The 21,694-nt window shown below is 46.2% G+C and overlaps 1 long non-coding RNA gene across 1 annotated transcript; it reads right to left on the reverse strand.

Moving 5' to 3' along the window:
- Positions 1 to 981: 981 nt before the first annotated feature.
- LOC131424650 (uncharacterized) lies at positions 982 to 16,683 on the reverse strand. The gene is made up of 3 exons (XR_009228020.1): positions 15,742 to 16,683; positions 13,611 to 13,829; positions 982 to 1,420 (listed from the first exon to the last, which is right to left on the reverse strand). It is a non-coding gene; the product is annotated as an uncharacterized LOC131424650 (long non-coding RNA).
- Between the last annotated feature and the right edge of the window lie 5,011 nt (positions 16,684 to 21,694).

Raw genomic sequence — 21,694 nt, forward strand, 5'->3', positions numbered from 1 at the left:
TCTCCCTCACCTCCTGTGTGTCTCTAGGTCAGGTCAGTCCCTCTCCCTCACCTCCTGTGTGTCTCTTAGTCAGGCCAGCCCCTCTCCCTCACCTCCTGTGTGTCTCTAGGTCAGGTCAGCCCCTCTCCCTCACCTCCTGTGTGTCTCTTGGTCAGGTCAGTCCCTCTCCCTCACCTGTGTGTCTCGTGGTCAGGCCAGTCCTGCTACCTCACCTCCTGTGTGTCTCTTAGTCAGGCCAGCCCCTCTCCCTCACCTCCTGTGCGTCAAGGGCCTGGGATCTGGCAGACTCAGGTGTGAACTGCCTGTAGCCGTCTGTTCCATTTCCTCTTCACCTGCTGTTCTTACAGCCTCAGTAATTTTATATTGAAGACTAAATACTGTATTCTGAAAGTGGACCAGTGGACTTTCTATTTTTCGTAACCCCCTTTTCTTTTTATACCTTGTCGTCTCATTTTCATCTTGCTTCTGTACCCCTTGGCATTGCCAGGCATCCTAGTCCTGTTGACTTTCTGTGGGGGAAACCATCCATGGTAATGCACTCCCCCTTCTTAGCATTCTGGATAGCCATCCTGGTGGTCAGGAGCACCTGGTAGTGTCCTTCCCAGCTCCATTGAAGCTTCTCTTCTCTCAGGTCTTAAGGTCTTGATTAAACCAAGTAGTTGAGCGGCAATCTATCGATTGCAAACTCCAGAGGAGGAGTCTCAGAAAGGAGTCCCTTTACCCAAGAGATGATAAAGTGGAGGATATGGCCAGCACATATTCTCTTAAAAACTGGTCTTTAGTTTCCTTGGTGGGGAATTCTGCAGTTTTTCCCAAACAAGGGAGCCCACATAGTAGCTCCTAATAAGTGTCAGGGCTAGATAGTCATACCAGCAAACAAACAAAGACAAAACAACAATAAAACCTCGAAACACAGATCAAATCCTCCTATTAGGACGTTAGGAAGATCTGTAGGTCTCTAATTGATTCAAAACCAACGTGTGACTGCTCATTTTGATATTTATCAGGCACTCCTGTGTAAAGACCCTTCCTTCCCAACCTTGCAGTTTCACTGATTTGGGGAGGACTGACACAAATGTGCACCTCAAGTTACCTTAAAGAGACCATGCCTTTTCCTAATGTCCATGTGTGGCTGTGCTTTGGCCACACTCTGTCACCACATGCTTAATACCAAGTTGGTCAAAACTGACCCTGTTCCTACCTCTGTTGGGGTCAGCTGAGATTCCTCAGAGATCCTTCTTGGGAACACTTGAAGTCGGAGTACTGGATTTCAACCTGCATATCTATAGTTTTGTTGTCGCCCCTTCCATTTAATTGGGGTCAGTATTAGCCCTGGAATTCAGCCTTGTGTTCTTTCTGTCCTATAGGTGATGGCTTATTGTCTCAGATACACTCAGGTTGTTCTGATAGAAGCAGTGTTCTGCAAAACACAAAGAGGTAATAAAGTTTTACAAGGAAAATACAAAATGAAGTTAACAAGAGCTAATCTCAGCAGCTTGGGAGACTGAGGCAGGAGATCTCAAGTTCAAAGCCAGCCTCAGCAAAAGCAAATCCCTAAGCAACTCAATGAGACCCTGTCTCTAAATAAAATACAAAATAGGGCTGGGGACATGGCTCAGTGGTTGAGGTTCCTCTGAGTTCAATCCTTGATACCAAAAATAAGTAAATAAAGTTAACAAGAGGAAAAACATATTTGGTTTATATAATAGCTTTGAACCAAGAAACATAATCTCTAAAACTGCACTAATATATATTTAATATCTATTTTGCCTCCACAAAGATTCATAACTTTATCAACTCAATCACATATAAGAAACCTTACAAATTTTACTTTCTTTTAAAACTCTTTTACAATCTTAAATTACTTTTATTTTTTTAAAATTTTTATTTTTTTAGTTGTATGTGGTGCTGAGGATCGAACCCAGTTCCTCACGCATGTGAGGCAAGCACTCAGCCACTGAGCTACAACCCTAGCCCCCCTTAAATTACTTTTATAATTTTCCCAAACTTTACTTAGTTTTTTATTATATCCCTTGTTTACTTTGAGATCACAGTGATCTGTACAACAAGAACCTATCTTTGGAACACACCTTTAAATGAGCTTAAGCCCAGTCCACTTTGGGGTCATCCTGACATGAAGTAGGGCGGAAGGCAGAGCTTTCTCTCAGGGAAGGCGAGGCTCTGGACAAATCTTAGGTAAAGTGTCTATTTCTCAAGCTGATCTTTGCCTCTTTTTAAAATATATTTTACAAAGTTCTCATATGATATTTCCCGGATCTGTGTGAATGTGAGTGAACACAACACAGCATCACATCTGCAACATGAATTAAAAGCTAGAAGAGCTCTTCACGTTCTATTTGTGGACAACGTGGCAAAGAATTTCCATGATGCATATTGCCAATCTTTAAACAATCATGATCTCCTTATTACCTTCCAAAAATACAATAAATCCCACCCAGTGTAACCTAATGGATATAAAAAATTATCTTGATAGATAAAAATAGATCAATGTTTTAGACTTTGTTTTATATCAGTGCATTAAAATCCGACCTTAGAAAACCCTTTAAATAATTTTTACTGACCATATTAATTACCGACTGAACTAATCATAGCCAACTTAATCACCCATACAAACTTTTGGAGATTTACTTTCCACAAACATTCTGCAATCTACTTAGACATTCTACAATTTGTTTACAACCTTAGGTTTTGGTTTTTTTTTAAGTTGTTGAGGTACTTTATTTTTTATTTATTTATATGCTGAGAATTGAACCCAGGGCCTCATACATGCTCGGCAAGTGCTCTGCCACTGAGCCACAACTCCAGCCCGATATGACCTTAGTGTTAGTTTTTCCTTTATCTTGGACTATCACACAAAAATGTTACTTTATCATACAAATTACTTTCTCATCCAAAAACATTTTTTCTTTCTAATTTTTCATATTAAATACATTTTATATCAATAATTTCCTTATATCTCTCTCTTTAGACTGGTGTTCACGGGCAGCAGAGTGTGCGGGGCCTGGCCCCCTGCCCACCAGCAGAGTTCTCAGAAGATCCTGGGACCAGATCCACAGAGATGGGCATCTAGGGGGTCCTGTGGGTGCTGATCTAATCTCCCCAGAGCAGACACCGCCCAGCAGAGCCCCTGAGGCCTGATGAGACCTTAGCCCCACCTGCTGGAACTCCCCACAGGACTCTGCCGCAGCCACCCCCTGGGACAGACGCCAACCAACAGGACTTCCCACTGCAGCCCACCCGCACCGGGAGGGGGGACACCCAGAGCTCCCTTACCCCGTCCGTCCAGCCACTCCAGCCCGCAGCTCCGCGAGCCACACGGGAGAGCAAGCGGTTAGCAACCCCAGCCTGCTCTCTTCCAGCCCATGGCCCAAGAAAAGATGGCAGAAAGGACAGCGGGGCACAGCAGTGACGTCACCCTTGTCAGCTGTTCTGACCTCCTCAGTGGAGACAGCTCTTTCACTTTTCATTAAGAATATTTTTTTCCTCCTTTTTCCTTTGTGGTGACTCTTGCTGTGCTGCATGGTTTGTGGATGTGTGTGTGTGTGTGTGTGTGTGTGTGTGTGTCTTTTTTCTCCTTTTTAGCATTCTTTGTGACAATTATTCTCCCTCACCGTGTCTTTGAGGGTCAGGGTGTGTGGTTTGTTTACTTTGGGTTTGTTGTTTTCTCTTGGTCTCTTTTATTCTCCCTTAACATCCATATTCTCTGTTCTCTCCTTCTCCCTTTACTTTTTTTTTCTATTTTTCCTCCTCCTTTTCAAGAACCATCACTTTATCTCTTCAGCTTTTCTCTGTTCACATTTTGAACATTCTAAACTTTCTTCAACCTTCCTATCACACTTTTTTCTCTCAATGAGCTGTATTTTCACCATCTTTTGGCCTATCTAGTTTATAGGATTGTGCCCCTGCCATTTATGTTGCTGCAGTTATCAGTACTGACACCTGCTGATTTATGCCAGATCTAGTTAACAATTACTCATTGTTCTTGCTGTTGGCAATCACTGGCCCCATGGTTCCCATTTCTGTGGTAATTCGTGTTCTAGATGTCATAACAGACAAGGGTTTTATTTGAATGCTGTATTTGTTGCTTGGGTTGTTGCTATTGTTTCTCTGTGAGGTGATAAAAATCTACAGGGACACTACAAGCTCACAGATTAGAGATTTTGCTGCTGAACCAAACCCAGCCAAAATATAGTGTACCTCATTTCACACACAGATTAATCACACTTAAACTTCAAGTATGCTTTAATACAAAGAATAGAACAGACAAAGACCCAAAACTAATGGCCAGGCCCCAAGTGAGAATGACATGACTGGCAGTGGGGGGTACCTCAGATCCCATGGATCTACCATGCGGCCTGTGCAATGGTTTCATTAATGAGGTTCTTGGCATAAAGTTAGTTAGAAGAGATCGAAATAAAACACACAGACTCAGTTACCTTATTTCTATTGCCAGGTCCAAGACGGCTCCCCTCTCTGGCTCCAACCTCTAACTGCCCAGCAGGGCAGCAAGGATTACTCAGGGCTAGCAGGAGAGAGAGAGAGTGAACACGCCAGGGAGTAGCCTTTTATTGGGGAACAAGAAATTCAAGGGATAATTCCATCCAATGAAGGTTGAGGGGGGACTGCACTCCAAGGTCAGGGTCAGTGATTGGGCCCCTGGGGTCAGTGGTCAGTCACACCCCTACATGGACGGGTTCTCTCATCAGGAAAGGGCCGGGAAAATTCCGACACAGCCAGAAGCCTCAGACCCTTAACAGGAGCCGCCCAGTCACGTGTCAGGATGGCTTCCCACACATGGACATCTTTTCCTACAGTAAAGTCAGAACTAACATCAAGGCTACAGGTACCACACTTATGGGGACTCCACTCTAGGACACTTTGTTAGAGGAGGATGTGCACTAAAAAGGCCCACATGTAAAAGTAGAAGAGAAATCCATTCCACCATATGCATAAAGTCCAAAACATAGGAATACAAGAAATATATTTTTAAAAACAGTAACACAACACCTCCTAATTCACCAGATAATGACTGCAAAGACATCGAAGCAGGTGAAATACTAGATAAAGTATTCAAAAGAATGATTATAAAAATGATTAATGAATTCCAAGAAACTGAGGAAAAAGAGCTGAATGAATTAAGAAGTCAGTACAAAATACAAATGAAAAATCTAAGAAGGAGATAGATGTATTGAAAAAGAACCCAACAAACCTTTTGGAACAAAAAGATCCACTATATCAAATAAAATGTTCAGTTGAAAGTCTCTCTAATAGAGTAGATAATACTGAAGACAGAATTTTAGAGCTGAAAAACAAAGTTGGTAGCCTTAATTATTCATACAGTAATAAAGAAAAGAAAAATAAATAGCCATGACCAGAAAATCCAAGAACTCTGCAACATTAAGAGACCAAATTTAAGAATCACTGGAATTTAAGAGGGTTATGAGATATGGCTAATGGCATAAATAACTTCTTCAAGGAAATCGTAATAGAAAAATTTCCAGACTTTGAGAATGAGATGAACATTCAGATATAGGAATCATTAAGAACTCCTAATAGATAAGATTAAAAAGAAACAATAAAAATTCCTAGTATAGAAGCAAGGATAGAATTTTAAAAGCCTCAAGAAAAAATATCAGGTAACATTTAGAGAGAGGCCAATCATGATTATTTCTGATTTCTCAACACAAACTTTAAAATCCAGGAGGTCATGGAATGATGTTCCAAGTCCTGAAAGAAAAAACTTTCAACCAAGATTGCTATATCTGCAAAGCTATGCTTCAGAATTATAGAAGAAATGAAAACCATCCAAGATAACAAGAAACTAAAAGAATTCATGACTGCTAAGCCAGCACTTCAGAGAAACCTTACAGAAATACTTACTGCAGAAGAAATAAAAACAAACACCAGAGCTCACAAAAACCCAATCTCCTTTGAGAATTAGCTAAGTGAATGATAAACAGGACCAAAGAAAACATTATCAATTAACCAAAATGGCAGAAATTAATAAACATCAACACAGGAGGTGAGGGAGAGGGGCTGACCTCACAAAGAGACACACAGGAGGTGAGGGAGAGGGGCTGACCTCACCAAGAGACACACAGGAGGTGAGGGAGAGGGGCTGACCTGACCAAGAGACACACAGGAGGTGAGGGAGAGGGGCTGACCTGACCAAGAGACACACAGGAGGTGAGGGAGCAGGACTGTCTTGACCAAGAGACACACAGGAGGTGAGGGAGAGGGGCTGACCTCACAAAGAGACACACAGGAGGTGAGGGAGAGGGGCTGACCTGACCAAGAGACACACAGGAGGTGAGGGAGAGGGGCTGACCTGACCAAGAGACACACAGGAGGTGAGGGAGAGGGCTGACCTGACCAAGAGACACACAGGAGGTGAGGGAGAGGGGCTGACCTGACCAAGAGACACACAGGAGGTGAGGGAGAGGGCTGACCTGACCAAGAGACACACAGGAGGTGAGGGAGAGGGGCTGACCTGACCAAGAGACACACAGGAGGTGAGGGAGAGGGGCTGACCTGACCAAGAGACAGACAGGAGGTGAGGAAGAGGGACTGACCTGACCTAGAGACACACAGGAGGTGAGGGAGAGGGGCTGACCTGACCAAGAGACACACAGGAGGTGAGGGAGAGGGGCTGGCCTGACCAAGAGACACACAGGAGGTGAGGGAGAGGGGCTGACCTGACCAAGAGACACACAGGAGGTGAGGGAGAGGGACTGACCTGACCTAGAGACACACAGGAGGTGAGGGAGAGGGACTGACCTGACCAAGAGACACACAGGAGGTGAGGGAGAGGGGCTGACCTGACCAAGAGACACACAGGAGGTGAGGGAGCAGGACTGTCTTGACCAAGAGACACACAGGAGGTGAGGGAGAGGGGCTGACCTGACCAAGAGACACACAGGAGGTGAGGGAGAGGGGCTGTCCTGACCAAGAGACACACAGGAGGTGAGGGAGCAGGACTGTCTTGACCAAGAGACACACAGGAGGTGAGGGAGAGGGGCTGGCCTGACCAAGAGACACACAGGAGGTGAGGGAGAGGGGCTGTCCTGACCAAGAGACACACAGGAGGTGAGGGAGCAGGACTGTCCTGACCAAGAGACACACAGGAGGTGAGGGAGAGGGGCTGGCCTGACCTAGAGACACACAGGAGGTGAGGGAGAGGGACTGACCTGACCAAGAGACACACAGGAGGTGAGGGAGAGGGGCTGTCCTGACGAAGAGACACACAGGAGGTGAGGGAGCAGGACTGTCTTGACCAAGAGACACAAAGGACCCCTTGGGTCCTGCCCGAGCCTCACCCGTCCATGCTTCCTTGGGACGCCACTCCACTCTCAAGAGCACAGCCATCATTTTCCTCGGAGGTGGGTCTGGCTCCCCAGGGACACACAGAGCTCTTCCACCCACATTCTGGCTGCTCACAAAGTTCTCCTCTGAAAATCTTTGATGGAGAATAAAGATGACTAAAGGTTGAAAGGCGCTGGCTGGTCTGAATCGCTGGGCCTTCCTGGAGTGACCACCTGGCCCAGTGTATTGATTGATAGGAGTCCAGTGTTGTGGAAATCATGCTCAGCAGGAGACCGAGCACCCAGGAGGGCTGGGGACTCAGGTTTATTTACCCAGCCGACCCAGATGGGCCCCAAGCTGGAGTTACTGGGGCTTTCACGGGAAATTTGACATCGTTTCTTAACCAGGACAACGTTGGTGGGTTTGGATTCCTGGCCTACGTGACCAAGGGCCTTGCACAGGGAATTGATGATAAGTCGTTCACAGGTGTAGAACAAGGACAGTCGAACGTCTGAGAGTGTCATTGTGAAGTGGCCTTCACCACAGGCAGCAGGAACTCGGGAGGACTCGAGTCTGCCTCCCTGGGAGCTGCAGTTCTGAGAACTCAGCCCACACGTTGCAGTTTAGACAGCTGCTGATTGGCCTAGCAATTCGATGATGCAGCTGCATCCCTACCGAGTCCAGAAAGTGTCCAAGTGGAACAGAGTCTTTACAGGCACCTGTCTGGCCGTAAAAGCCTGCCTCGGGCAGGGATGCTTACATTTCAGGAGAGGGAGACTCCTGGAGAAAGCTCTTTACAGTCTGAGAGACGGGGACCCGGGGTTGATCAGGCTCCCTGAGGAGAAGCTGGCCCTGGGGACGGGGGAGCGACCCTCTCCCAGGCACGGGCTCCCCAGCACCATGTTCCTGTGGTGTCACTGTTGATCAGGTCGGCTTCCCATCACCAGAACCCACGGCGGGACTCCCCGTGGGCGCGGCTGCCTCCCACCCCAGCGTCCCGGGCACAGCTCTTGCCTGTCGTTGCTCCTGGCCCCTGGACTTCCGAGGACCCGGCCAGCAGCCCCAGCTCCACTGAAGCCCCTTGTGGGCGTCTCTTCTTGCCGGCGTTTGAGGGGGAAGCCGCGAGGTGGAGCTGCCTGTGAACGTCTGGGTGAGACGTGGAAGGTCATCGTGTCACGTCGTGGGTAGGAGTGAGCCAAGGCACGTGGCCCCGCAGACCCCACCTCTCCTCAGTCAGGGGGGTGCCTGGGAGGACTTCCAAGGGAGGGCTGTGCTCTCCATCTGCCCCCCGACTGCGGTCCTCTGGCTGCAGTCCTCTGAGCTGTGACTGTCCCATCCCCAGCACACAGGCCACGAGCTCCTGGGCCTCGTGGGCCTCAGAGAATGTCCCAGACACTGACAGGCTCCAGGGAGGCACAGCTCGGACAGCAGGGTGCCTGGAATCCGTGTGTCGGATGGGCTGTTCCTCTGAAGTCATTTGGTGGCTTATTGCCACCAAACATGGACATGAAGGAAGAGGGGAGGGCAGGCCAGGGGCTGAGGCAGCAGACCCCACCAGGAGCCCCAGAGCCTTTGCCACAGAATGGCTGCTCCCAGAGGGGCCAAGGCCAGGACCCTCGGCCCACACCAGAGAAGCTCCTGTTTGGGGACCTCCCAACCTGGGGACACCAGAGAGCTGGAGACCAGAGAAGGATCCAGAGAAAAATGGTTTGCAGGGAGAAGCACAAACCCTGAGAAAGCATAGCCTCCCTGGCGAGCCATGGACGTGGGGAGGCTGGGGTGAGCAGGTCAGCCTCAGCAGGACGACTGCGTGGAAGGGCGTCCACAGTGTGCCCCAGCGGCCAGCACCTTGCCCCAGGCAGGCGTGGCTTATGGCCCTCATGGGAGCCGATGCCACCTGGCACCTAACCTCCCTCCAATAAAACGAAGCAAGGAGAAGCAGCCAACCCCCTGGACACGGTGGACCACGTCCCGGACATGAGGAAGCTCAGTTCTGAGTCAAGGAGCAAAGGGGCTGGGCAGCAGGACCCACCTGGGAACCAGGAAATCAAAGGACACATGGAAAACAACCAGGCTTCAAAGAAGACGTCAAACAGGAAACCTGAGGGCAGAGGAGAGTGGCCCGTCAGAGCCTGCGGCCGCTGGGCAGGGCTTTTCCAGCACTAAATGCCTGACCTAGGAAAGAAGATGTTCCAGACCCACGACCCCCTGGTCACCCGGAAAAGCTGGAACAAGAAGATGGAACTCGCCCAAAGTAAATAGAAGAAAGGGGCAAATCAGGATCGCAGAGGAGATCAGTGGGGAGAAAACAGAGGGTGGACAACCAGAAGCTAGTTCTTAAGGTACCTCAACACAAGTGATGGACCCTGGGTCAGAGCCATGAGAAGAAAAGGGAGGTGACACTAAGTGCCAACATCAGGAACAAGGAGGGGACATCATGACAGGTTCTTTGGACATGGCAAGGATGATAAAGGGTCCAAAGAACAGCTGATCGATCTGGCGCCCCCGATGGCGTGAACCAATTCCTTCACATCGCCAGGGCTTGCTCACAGCCAAAATGCACACCCCCGTGACCCCACGCCTATTAAACAATTGAATTTGTAGCTGAAACTTTCCCACAACAGAACCCAAAGTCCAGACATCTTCACTGGTGAATTTAACTAACATGAAGGGGAGGGAAAACACCCTTCTGCACCAAGGCGCCCACAACACTAAAGGGCAGGGAAGATGCCGGTCATCCCACGAAGCCAGCACTGCCTGTACCACAGCCACACACAGGAATGGGCAGACCCGGCTAGACGGGCACACAGCAGGGTTCTGAGCCGAATCCCGGGCAGCTGCATCCCAGAAGGAGGTAAGGATGAGCCCCTGACCAGGAGTGTTACCCCAAGCATCGCAGCTTGGTTCAACATTTTAAAGATACTATTAAACTAAAAATAAAATTAAAAATGTTTGACAATGATCATGTCAACAGATGTTGCCGGGGCATTGGACAAGGTCCAGTGTTCACTCCTGCAAAAGCACCTGTGGGAGGAGGGACAGAGCCTCAAAAAGGACATCCGCGGAGCCCCCGCCAGCCCGGGCCTCACACTAGGGCTTCTGAGATCAGACTCCGTCCTCCTGCGTCCCCAGGCAGCACCACACGGAGCTGATGGTCAGCGCGGCAAGTTGAAGGGAGGAGTCAAGGGTCTAGGTCCCCGTGTAGATGGCCTGACCATCCACGGACACTGCCAGCGCTCCTGGGAGGAGAGCTCCTGGGCGTGCAGCGGGGAGCCTGTTGGAGGTCAGCTCTCTGCGCCTCGCTCCCATGCCCCTGGCCCCCGCCAGCATCCCAGGAGGCACCATGCTGCCGCTTCCTTGGCACGCCCAGTTCCAGGAGCAGGGCTCACCAGCTTTGGACAGGCGCCCTGCTGGGTGCCCCTCGGCTGGCACCCCTGAGAGCGGCCTCTCCAGTGGGCGCACCCTGTGGTTCACCGAGCTTGACGGCTCTCTTCCTAGCCGCCGTCCCCCAGCGTGGATGCGCTCAAGGAAATCCCTGCTTCACAGCCTCCCCCAGCCTCTGTGGGGAGGATTCTCAGGGTCGGATCCCAAAAGGGCCTCAGGAAAAACCAGCATCCCGCCCACCTCTCTGGAGTCTCCATCTGCAGCCCCACCTTGTGCCGCAGGTGGTGACTCGGGGTGCAGCCCGGGAGTGGAGCCCAGCCTCCCTCCCTGCCCCTTCCGTTCTCCTGGGGATGCTAGAACGGGATGCAGGAGGGGGAGGACATGAGACGGGGCCAATGCGTCATCATTTTAGTTCACACTGATTTTTTAAAGAAATTTTGGTAGGAAAGTTTAATAAACCAGAGAATTCTGGATTACTGATCATGTATTTCGAACCTTGAAAGAGGGACAGAAGTCTAAGGGGGGAAATTCCCACAGGCAGGTTAAGAATCTGCTTTCCTGTCCCCTGCCCTGTCGTCACGGGGACGGAGTGCAGGGACTTACACCTCCTGGGCAAGAGCTCCACCATCAAGCCCACCCCAACCCCTACTCCCTGATTGATGTTTCAACTCCAAGTTTAGCTAGTGCCAAAATGGAACCTTGAGAGGCCCCCACACACAGGAAGATGTCCAAGACATACTAAGTAAAATAAGCAAGTTAGAGGACCGACACAGAGCAGGAGTTCATTCTTATTACACGAATCATGCACAAGACAGTAGAGTGACTGTTGTGGTCTCTGCAAGGCTGGGTCGTGCAGGATTTCATTTTCTGTGTCGTATACTTCCATGAAGTTTGAGCATTTTTTGTCAAGCAGGTATTCTATTTGTAGTCACTGAATAACCACAATATTTCCAATTTACAGGGGAAATATCTGCAACTATGGTGGACTTTCTAGATATTTCAAATGCCGCAGTCTGGCTGGGCACAAAATAAACGAGCCGCCACAAAGCCTTTAGGTTCAAACAGCAACTCTTTATTCACAAACTCTCACCAGCACTCTACACACACTTCCCGGGAACACACTCCCTCCACCGGGCTCCGCGCGCCAATTCTCCCGGAACCCCCGAGAGAACTCAACGGGAACTCCAAAGTAGCGGGCGCCTGAGGCAGCAGGATCCACCCTAATCCCGAGCTGCCCTATTCCCGGAGCAGGGTCACCTTTCAACCATTCCCTCTAGCAAAATGCCAGGCGTCATTCTGACTAAACTGTGGCTCTCAACACCAAGGAGGCAATTTATATGAATAAACTGAGAAGCAGGAGGTTCCTTGGCTGCCCCCCCCTGTTGTTTTGGGAGTGTCTGAAGGGAGAGCACAGATGCCCCGGTGTCTCACCCGCCCACCGCAGCCATCCTCCCTCTTGGCAGCGGGTTTGCCCAGTGCTGCTGCCTGGCAGCTCAGGACAGGGGAGAGAGTCTGGTCCCTTCCCTAGGACCCCAGGAGAAGGGCGCAGACACACGGCCTCCTCCGAGGAGCCTCTCTGCCACGCAGGACTGCTTGGGCTGGCGGAAACTGTCCTGGCACGCAGGCGGTGGCCCCCGGTGCCGTGAGATGTCCTGGAAGCCCCTCAGCCACCTCCTGTGTGTGTCTAGGTCAGGTCAGCCCCTCTTCCTCACCTCCTGTGTGTCTCTAGGTCAGGTCAGTCCCTCTCCCTCACCTCCTGTGTGTCTCTTAGTCAGGCCAGCCCCTCTCCCTCACCTCCTGTGTGTCTCTAGGTCAGGTCAGCCCCTCTCCCTCACCTCCTGTGTGTCTCTTGGTCAGGTCAGTCCCTCTCCCTCACCTGTGTGTCTCGTGGTCAGGCCAGTCCTGCTACCTCACCTCCTGTGTGTGTCTTGGTCAGGCCAGCCCCTCTCCCTCACCTCCTGTGCGTCAAGGGCCTGGGATCTGGCAGACTCAGGTGTGAACTGCCTGTAGCCGTCTGTTCCATTTCCTCTTCACCTGCTGTTCTTACAGCCTCAGTAATTTTATATTGAAGACTAAATACTGTATTCTGAAAGTGGACCAGTGGACTTTCTATTTTTCGTAACCCCCTTTTCTTTTTATACCTTGTCGTCTCATTTTCATCTTGCTTCTGTACCCCTTGGCATTGCCAGGCATCCTAGTCCTGTTGACTTTCTGTGGGGGAAACCATCCATGGTAATGCACTCCCCCTTCTTAGCATTCTGGATAGCCATCCTGGTGGTCAGGAGCACCTGGTAGTGTCCTTCCCAGCTCCATTGAAGCTTCTCTTCTCTCAGGTCTTAAGGTCTTGATTAAACCAAGTAGTTGAGCGGCAATCTATCGATTGCAAACTCCAGAGGAGGAGTCTCAGAAAGGAGTCCCTTTACCCAAGAGATGATAAAGTGGAGGATATGGCCAGCACATATTCTCTTAAAAACTGGTCTTTAGTTTCCTTGGTGGGGAATTCTGCAGTTTTTCCCAAACAAGGGAGCCCACATAGTAGCTCCTAATAAGTGTCAGGGCTAGATAGTCATACCAGCAAACAAACAAAGACAAAACAACAATAAAACCTCGAAACACAGATCAAATCCTCCTATTAGGACGTTAGGAAGATCTGTAGGTCTCTAATTGATTCAAAACCAACGTGTGACTGCTCATTTTGATATTTATCAGGCACTCCTGTGTAAAGACCCTTCCTTCCCAACCTTGCAGTTTCACTGATTTGGGGAGGACTGACACAAATGTGCACCTCAAGTTACCTTAAAGAGACCATGCCTTTTCCTAATGTCCATGTGTGGCTGTGCTTTGGCCACACTCTGTCACCACATGCTTAATACCAAGTTGGTCAAAACTGACCCTGTTCCTACCTCTGTTGGGGTCAGCTGAGATTCCTCAGAGATCCTTCTTGGGAACACTTGAAGTCGGAGTACTGGATTTCAACCTGCATATCTATAGTTTTGTTGTCGCCCCTTCCATTTAATTGGGGTCAGTATTAGCCCTGGAATTCAGCCTTGTGTTCTTTCTGTCCTATAGGTGATGGCTTATTGTCTCAGATACACTCAGGTTGTTCTGATAGAAGCAGTGTTCTGCAAAACACAAAGAGGTAATAAAGTTTTACAAAGAAAATACAAAATGAAGTTAACAAGAGCTAATCTCAGCAGCTTGGGAGACTGAGGCAGGAGATCTCAAGTTCAAAGCCAGCCTCAGCAAAAGCAAATCCCTAAGCAACTCAATGAGACCCTGTCTCTAAATAAAATACAAAATAGGGCTGGGGACATGGCTCAGTGGTTGAGGTTCCTCTGAGTTCAATCCTTGATACCAAAAATAAGTAAATAAAGTTAACGAGGAAAAACATATTTGGTTTATATAATAGCTTTGAACCAAGAAACATAATCTCTAAAACTGCACTAATATATATTTAATATCTATTTTGCCTCCACAAAGATTCATAACTTTATCAACTCAATCACATATAAGAAACCTTACAAATTTTACTTTCTTTTAAAACTCTTTTACAATCTTAAATTACTTTTATTTTTTTAAAATTTTTATTTTTTTAGTTGTAAATGAACACAATATCTTTGTCTTATTTATATATTTTTGTATGTGGTGCTGAGGATCGAACCCAGTTCCTCACGCATGTGAGGCAAGCACTCAGCCACTGAGCTACAACCCTAGCCCCCCTTAAATTACTTTTATAATTTTCCCAAACTTTACTTAGTTTTTTATTATATCCCTTGTTTACTTTGAGATCACAGTGATCTGTACAACAAGAACCTATCTTTGGAACACACCTTTAAATGAGCTTAAGCCCAGTCCACTTTGGGGTCATCCTGACATGAAGTAGGGCGGAAGGCAGAGCTTTCTCTCAGGGAAGGCGAGGCTCTGGACAAATCTTAGGTAAAGTGTCTATTTCTCAAGCTGATCTTTGCCTCTTTTTAAAATATATTTTACAAAGTTCTCATATGATATTTCCCGGATCTGTGTGAATGTGAGTGAACACAACACAGCATCACATCTGCAACATGAATTAAAAGCTAGAAGAGCTCTTCACGTTCTATTTGTGGACAACGTGGCAAAGAATTTCCATGATGCATATTGCCAATCTTTAAACAATCATGATCTCCTTATTACCTTCCAAAAATACAATAAATCCCACCCAGTGTAACCTAATGGATATAAAAAATTATCTTGATAGATAAAAATAGATTAATGTTTTAGACTTTGTTTTATATCAGTGCATTAAAATCCGACCTTAGAAAACCCTTTAAATAATTTTTACTGACCATATTAATTACCGACTGAACTAATCATAGCCAACTTAATCACCCATACAAACTTTTGGAGCTTTACTTTCCACAAACATTCTGCAATCTACTTAGACATTCTACAATTTGTTTACAACCTTAGGTTTTGGTTTTTTTTTAAGTTGTTGAGGTACTTTATTTTTTATTTATTTATATGCTGAGAATTGAACCCAGGGCCTCATACATGCTCGGCAAGTGCTCTGCCACTGAGCCACAACTCCAGCCCGATATGACCTTAGTGTTAGTTTTTCCTTTATCTTGGACTATCACACAAAAATGTTACTTTATCATACAAATTACTTTCTCATCCAAAAACATTTTTTCTTTCTAATTTTTCATATTAAATACATTTTATATCAATAATTTCCTTATATCTCTCTCTTTAGACTGGTGTTCACGGGCAGCAGAGTGTGCGGGGCCTGGCCCCCTGCCCACCAGCAGAGTTCTCAGAAGATCCTGGGACCAGATCCACAGAGATGGGCATCTAGGGGGTCCTGTGGGTGCTGATCTAATCTCCCCAGAGCAGACACCGCCCAGCAGAGCCCCTGAGGCCTGATGAGACCTTAGCCCCACCTGCTGGAACTCCCCACAGGACTCTGCCGCAGCCACCCCCTGGGACAGACGCCAACCAACAGGACTTCCCACTGCAGCCCACCCGCACCGGGAGGGGGGACACCCAGAGCTCCCTTACCCCGTCCGTCCAGCCACTCCAGCCCGCAGCTCCGCGAGCCACACGGGAGAGCAAGCGGTTAGCAACCCCAGCCTGCTCTCTTCCAGCCCATGGCCCAAGAAAAGATGGCAGAAAGGACAGCGGGGCACAGCAGTGACGTCACCCTTGTCAGCTGTTCTGACCTCCTCAGTGGAGACAGCTCTTTCACTTTTCATTAAGAATATTTTTTTCCTCCTTTTTCCTTTGTGGTGACTCTTGCTGTGCTGCATGGTTTGTGGATGTGTGTGTGTGTGTGTGTGTGTGTGTGTGTGTCTTTTTTCTCCTTTTTAGCATTCTTTGTGACAATTATTCTCCCTCACCGTGTCTTTGAGGGTCAGGGTGTGTGGTTTGTTTACTTTGGGTTTGTTGTTTTCTCTTGGTCTCTTTTATTCTCCCTTAACATCCATATTCTCTGTTCTCTCCTTCTCCCTTTACTTTTTTTTTCTATTTTTCCTCCTCCTTTTCAAGAACCATCACTTTATCTCTTCAGCTTTTCTCTGTTCACATTTTGAACATTCTAAACTTTCTTCAACCTTCCTATCACACTTTTTTCTCTCAATGAGCTGTATTTTCACCATCTTTTGGCCTATCTAGTTTATAGGATTGTGCCCCTGCCATTTATGTTGCTGCAGTTATCAGTACTGACACCTGCTGATTTATGCCAGATCTAGTTAACAATTACTCATTGTTCTTGCTGTTGGCAATCACTGGCCCCATGGTTCCCATTTCTGTGGTAATTCGTGTTCTAGATGTCATAACAGACAAGGGTTTTATTTGAATGCTGTATTTGTTGCTTGGGTTGTTGCTATTGTTTCTCTGTGAGGTGATAAAAATCTACAGGGACACTACAAGCTCACAGATTAGAGATTTTGCTGCTGAACCAAACCCAGCCAAAATATAGTGTACCTCATTTCACACACAGATTAATCACACTTAAACTTCAAGTATGCTTTAATACAAAGAATAGAACAGACAAAGACCCAAAACTAATGGCCAGGCCCCAAGTGAGAATGACATGACTGGCAGTGGGGGGTACCTCAGATCCCATGGATCTACCATGCGGCCTGTGCAATGGTTTCATTAATGAGGTTCTTGGCATAAAGTTAGTTAGAAGAGATCGAAATAAAACACACAGACTCAGTTACCTTATTTCTATTGCCAGGTCCAAGACGGCTCCCCTCTCTGGCTCCAACCTCTAACTGCCCAGCAGGGCAGCAAGGATTACTCAGGGCTAGCAGGAGAGAGAGAGAGTGAACACGCCAGGGAGTAGCCTTTTATTGGGGAACAAGAAATTCAAGGGATAATTCCATCCAATGAAGGTTGAGGGGGGACTGCACTCCAAGGTCAGGGTCAGTGATTGGGCCCCTGGGGTCAGTGGTCAGTCACACCCCTACATGGACGGGTTCTCTCATCAGGAAAGGGCCGTTAGAAGAGATCGAAATAAAACACACAGACTCAGTTACCTTATTTCTATTGCCAGGTCCAAGACGGCTCCCCTCTCTGGCTCCAACCTCTAACTGCCCAGCAGGGCAGCAAGGATTACTCAGGGCTAGCAGGAGAGAGAGAGAGTGAACACGCCAGGGAGTAGCCTTTTATTGGGGAACAAGAAATTCAAGGGATAATTCCATCCAATGAAGGTTGAGGGGGGACTGCACTCCAAGGTCAGGGTCAGTGATTGGGCCCCTGGGGTCAGTGGTCAGTCACACCCCTACATGGACGGGTTCTCTCATCAGGAAAGGGCCGGGAAAATTCCGACACAGCCAGAAGCCTCAGACCCTTAACAGGAGCCGCCCAGTCACGTGTCAGGATGGCTTCCCACACATGGACATCTTTTCCTACAGTAAAGTCAGAACTAACATCAAGGCTACAGGTACCACACTTATGGGGACTCCACTCTAGGACACTTTGTTAGAGGAGGATGTGCACTAAAAAGGCCCACATGTAAAAGTAGAAGAGAAATCCATTCCACCATATGCATGAAGTCCAAAACATAGGAATACAAGAAATATATTTTAATTCACCAGATAATGACTGCAAAGACATCGAAGCAGGTGAAATACTAGATAAAGTATTCAAAAGAATGATTATAAAAATGATTAATGAATTCCAAGAAACTGAGGAAAAAGAGCTGAATGAATTAAGAAGTCAGTACAAAATACAAATGAAAAATCTAAGAAGGAGATAGATGTATTGAAAAAGAACCCAACAAACCTTTTGGAACAAAAAGATCCACTATATCAAATAAAATGTTCAGTTGAAAGTCTCTCTAATAGAGTAGATAATACTGAAGACAGAATTTTAGAGCTGAAAAACAAAGTTGGTAGCCTTAATTATTCATACAGTAATAAAGAAAAGAAAAATAAATAGCCATGACCAGAAAATCCAAGAACTCTGCAACATTAAGAGACCAAATTTAAGAATCACTGGAATTTAAGAGGGTTATGAGATATGGCTAATGGCATAAATAACTTCTTCAAGGAAATCGTAATAGAAAAATTTCCAGACTTTGAGAATGAGATGAACATTCAGATATAGGAATCATTAAGAACTCCTAATAGATAAGATTAAAAAGAAACAATAAAAATTCCTAGTATAGAAGCAAGGATAGAATTTTAAAAGCCTCAAGAAAAAATATCAGGTAACATTTAGAGAGAGGCCAATCATGATTATTTCTGATTTCTCAACACAAACTTTAAAATCCAGGAGGTCATGGAATGATGTTCCAAGTCCTGAAAGAAAAAACTTTCAACCAAGATTGCTATATCTGCAAAGCTATGCTTCAGAATTATAGAAGAAATGAAAACCATCCAAGATAACAAGAAACTAAAAGAATTCATGACTGCTAAGCCAGCACTTCAGAGAAACCTTACAGAAATACTTACTGCAGAAGAAATAAAAACAAACACCAGAGCTCACAAAAACCCAATCTCCTTTGAGAATTAGCTAAGTGAATGATAAACAGGACCAAAGAAAACATTATCAATTAACCAAAATGGCAGAAATTAATAAACATCTCTTCATAATAATATTAAATATAAATGACTTCAACTCTCCAATTAAAAGACATATGGTAATAGAATGGATTAAAAAGGAGACCCAGCTATATATTGTATGCAAGAGACTCACCTTACAGGAACAGATAGCCACAGATTGAAAATAAAAGGATTGAAATTGATATACCATGTGAATGGAGCCTGAAAACAAGCAGGAGTAGCTTTCTTAAAAATCAGAATGATCCCAAATAAACAATAATGGTTAATCTTAAGGCTCTTGAAAAATGAGAACAAACAATTCCAAAACTAGTAGAAGGAAATTAAGATCAGAGGTGAAATCAATGAAAATGAGAATTAAACAGTTCCGAAGATCAAAGAAATGAAGAGGTATTTTCTGAAAACATAAACAAGATCGATAAGCCCTTAGCCAAAAGAAAAAGACCCAAGTTAATAAAATTAGAGATAAAAAGGAGAAATCACCACAGACATGGCAGAAATCTGAATAACAGAGACTATTTTGAAAAATTATACTCCAATACATTGAAAACCCAAGAAGAAAAAGAAGTAAATGAATGTCTAGACCCATATCTGCTGAGAAAGGAAGCAAGAAAATGGCCCTGTTCACAATACCCATGGGGAAAAAGTACCTAGGAATAAACCTGACCAAGAAGGCAAGAGACCTCTGAAAAGAAAACTATAGACACTGAGGGAGAAACTGAAGAATATATCAGAATATGGGTACCCAGCTTCCCAGCACTTTTTTTAAAAAGTCTATTTTTTTCTCCAGTGTATGTTTTGATATCTTTATCAAAGATCAGATGACTGTAGATGGGTGGGGTTGTCTCTGGGTCCTCTAGTCTGTGTCATTGGACTATGTGTCTGTTTTTATGCCAGTACCATGCAGTTGCTGTTACTATAGCTCTTTAGTGTAATTTCAAGTCAATTATTGTGATACCTCCAGCATTGTTTAGAACTGCTTTGATTATTCTTGGTATTTTATTCTTCCAAAGGAATTAAGGACTGCTTTTTTCTAGTTCCATGAAGAATGTCATTGATATTTTAATGGAAATTGCATTGAACCTGCTATTGCTATTATGGCCATATTAACAATATTAGTTCTGCTTCTCCAGGAACATGCTGGGAAAACTGGTTATCCATAAGTAGAAAAAAATGAGTCTAGATCCATCTCTCCCACTACACAAAAGTTAATTCAAAACGAATCCAAAGCCTAGGAATTAGACCAGAAACTAGGCGACTGCTGGAGGAAAACGTGGGGTCCACCCTTCAGCACACAGGCACAGGCAAGGACCTTCTCAGTAGAACCCCTAAAGCTCAGGAAATAATCCAGAAGTTCATAAATGGGATGGAATACCACCAAAGGCTTCTATACAGCAGAGGAAACAATTAAGAATTTGAAGAGAAAACCTACAAATTGGAGAAAATATTTGCTAGCTACTGTTCTAACAGGATTAATGTTCAGAACATATAAAGAACTCAAAAAGCTTAATGCCAGGAAGTGAAGAACCCATTTAATAAATGGGAAAACTAACTAAACAGACACTTCTCAAAAGAAGCAACACAAGTGGCCAACATTATAAGAGAAGATGTTCAACACCAGTAGCAATTAGGGAAACGCAAATCAAAACTACTCTGAGATTTCACCTCACACAATGTCAGTCATTGTCAGGATACAGACCATCATACGTGCTGGAGAGGACGTGGAGAGAAAGGGACACTCTCTCACTGCTGATGAGACTGTGAATAAGTTCAACCACTATGGAGAGCTGTTTGGACTCTCCCCAAAACTAGGCATGGAACCACCATAGGACACAGCTAAACCACTTTTGGTGTTTTATCCTGAAGAATTAAAGTCATCTCCTACAGTGAGACACGCAGACCCCTGTTTACAGAAGCACAGTTCACAGCAGCCAAATCATCAACCAGCAAGGTGTCCATCAGTGGACGGATGCATAAGAAAATGCGTGTATATATACTCGGTGGACTTTTGTTCAGCCATAAAGAAGAAGGGAATTATGTCATTCACAGGAAAATGGATAAAACTAGAGAACATTATGTTAAGGAAATAGGTCAAGGGTCATATATTTTCTCTAATATGTGGAAGCTAGAGAGGAAAAGGAAAAGAAAGCGGGGGGGGGGGAGTCTCATGAAAACCAAAGGGAGATCAGTATAGTAGAGGGAAGGGTCTGGGTCAGGAGAGGGAAGGGAAAGGGGAAATACTGGGGAGTTTATAGTCACCACAGTACATCGTTAGATGGTGTGCACCTATGAATGTGCTCAACAAATCCCACATAGTCACCATAGTACATCGTTAGATGGTGTGCTGAACAAATCCCACATATTCACCATGTTACATCATTAGATGGTGTGCACGTATGAATGTGCTCAACAAATCCCATCATCACATTCAATTATAATGCACCGACAAAAAATGAATGCCCGAATTTTACCCGTGTGTGATGCTCTGAGAGACTGAAGCCAGGGTGCTGATATTTTAACCTGTGGAGAGCAGTGATTTGAATCATGGCCTCTGACTCTCTGTGGCTGCGTGGAGCTGGGAGCTGCCTGTGTGAAGGTGCAGATCGAGATGCTCAGGTGCTTTGTGCAAAGGCACACAGCAGTCATCAGAAAAGCCCTTGAATTGAGGCACCAAATCCCAGGGACAGAAGGTTCTGAGCATAGCAGGATGACCCTGTGTCTCCCAGTCCTGCATCCTCGATTGCCTGCTTGGCTGAAAGTTCCCCACAGATAACCTGCTGATGGAACCAAGAGCTAGAGGGGACCCATGTGAGAGCTGCAGGAGACACCCCAACGGCTTTCCAAACACACTCACTGTGCACAGGAGGAAGGCCTAGCAGATGCACATGGGCCAAGAGGTGGTTGGCCTGAGGAACAGCTAGATCAGAGGGTGACTGCAGGTGAGT

Source organism: Marmota monax, unplaced genomic scaffold, assembly GCF_021218885.2.
Source record: "Marmota monax isolate L192 unplaced genomic scaffold, Marmota_monax_Labrador192_F-V1.1 WCK01_AAM20220418_F8-fsc00230, whole genome shotgun sequence".
NCBI classification, from domain to species: domain Eukaryota; kingdom Metazoa; phylum Chordata; class Mammalia; order Rodentia; family Sciuridae; genus Marmota; species Marmota monax.